The sequence below is a fragment of the Lissotriton helveticus genome, chromosome 2_1, assembly GCF_964261635.1.
Source record: "Lissotriton helveticus chromosome 2_1, aLisHel1.1, whole genome shotgun sequence".
In the NCBI taxonomy this organism is placed as follows: Eukaryota; Metazoa; Chordata; class Amphibia; order Caudata; family Salamandridae; genus Lissotriton; species Lissotriton helveticus.
Window position 1 is genome coordinate 287,348,975 of NC_136059.1, and position 1,379 is coordinate 287,350,353.

Consider the following 1,379-nt stretch of genomic DNA (forward strand, 5'->3'; position numbering starts at 1 on the left):
CGGTTTCTGGCTATCAGCCTTCATCAGCCTCGATAGCTTGACTCCAGTGGTGTGGAGAGCCTGGGACTCACGTCTGAGCATACCCAGCCCACTCGGGGTGAAAATTGCAAAAAACACAGTTGATGGACAGAATGTAGAACAATGTCATACATTCACCCCAGTACACAGATCTGGGCCTAAATCCATCTTTTTTGTGCACTCCACACCACCCTGGGTTAGACACTGGCTATATGCAAATCAGCTCAGACCCTGTGCCTCATGGGAACAGTCCAGTCCGAACTACCAAGCCATGTCTTTCCCAGACCGGAATCAAGCATCCAAGGACCGGTTTCTGGCTATCAGCCTTCATCAGCCTGGATAGCTTGACTCCAGTGGTGTGGAGAGCCTGGGACTCATATCTGAGCATACCCAGCCCACTCGGGGTGAAAATTGCAAAAAACACAGTTGATGGACAGAATGTAGAACAATGTCATACATTCACCCCAGTACAGAGATCTGGGCCTAAATCCATAATTTTTTTGCACTCCACACCACCCTGGGTAAGACACTGGCTATATGTAAATCAGCTCTGACCCTGTGCCTCATGGGAACAGTCCAGTCCGAACTACCAAGCCATGTCTTTCCCAGACCGGAATCAAGCATCCAAGGACCGGTTTCTGGCTATCAGCCTTCATCAGCCTGGATAGCTTGACTCCAGTGGTGTGGAGAGCCTGGGACTCACGTCTGAGCATACCCAGCCCACTCGGGGTGAAAATTGCAAAAAACACAGTTGATGGACAGAATGTAGAACAATGTCATACATTCACCCCAGTACAGAGATCTGGGCCTAAATCCATCGTTTTTTTGCACTCCACACCACCCTGGGTAAGACACTGGCTATATGCAAATCAGCTCTGACCCTGTGCCTCATGGGAACAGTCCAGTCCGAACTACCAAGCCATGTTTTTTTCAGACCGGAATCAAGCATCCAAGGACCGGTTTCTGGCTATCAGCCTTCATCAGCCTGGATAGCTTGACTCCAGTGGTGTGGAGAGCCTGGGACTCACGTCTGAGCATACCCAGCCCACTCGGGGTGAAAATTGCAAAAAACACAGTTGATGGACAGAATGTAGAACAATGTCATACATTCACCCCAGTACACATATCTGGGCCTGAATCCATCTTTTTTTGTGCACTCCACACCACCCTGGGTTAGACACTGGCTATATGCAAATCAGCTCAGACCCTGTGCCTCATGGGAACAGTCCAGTCCGAACTACCAAGCCATGTCTTTCCCAGACCGGAATCAAGCATCCAATGACCGGTTTCTGGCTATCAGCCTTCATCAGCCTGGATAGCTTGACTCCAGTGGTGTGGAGAGCCTGGGACTCACGTCTGAG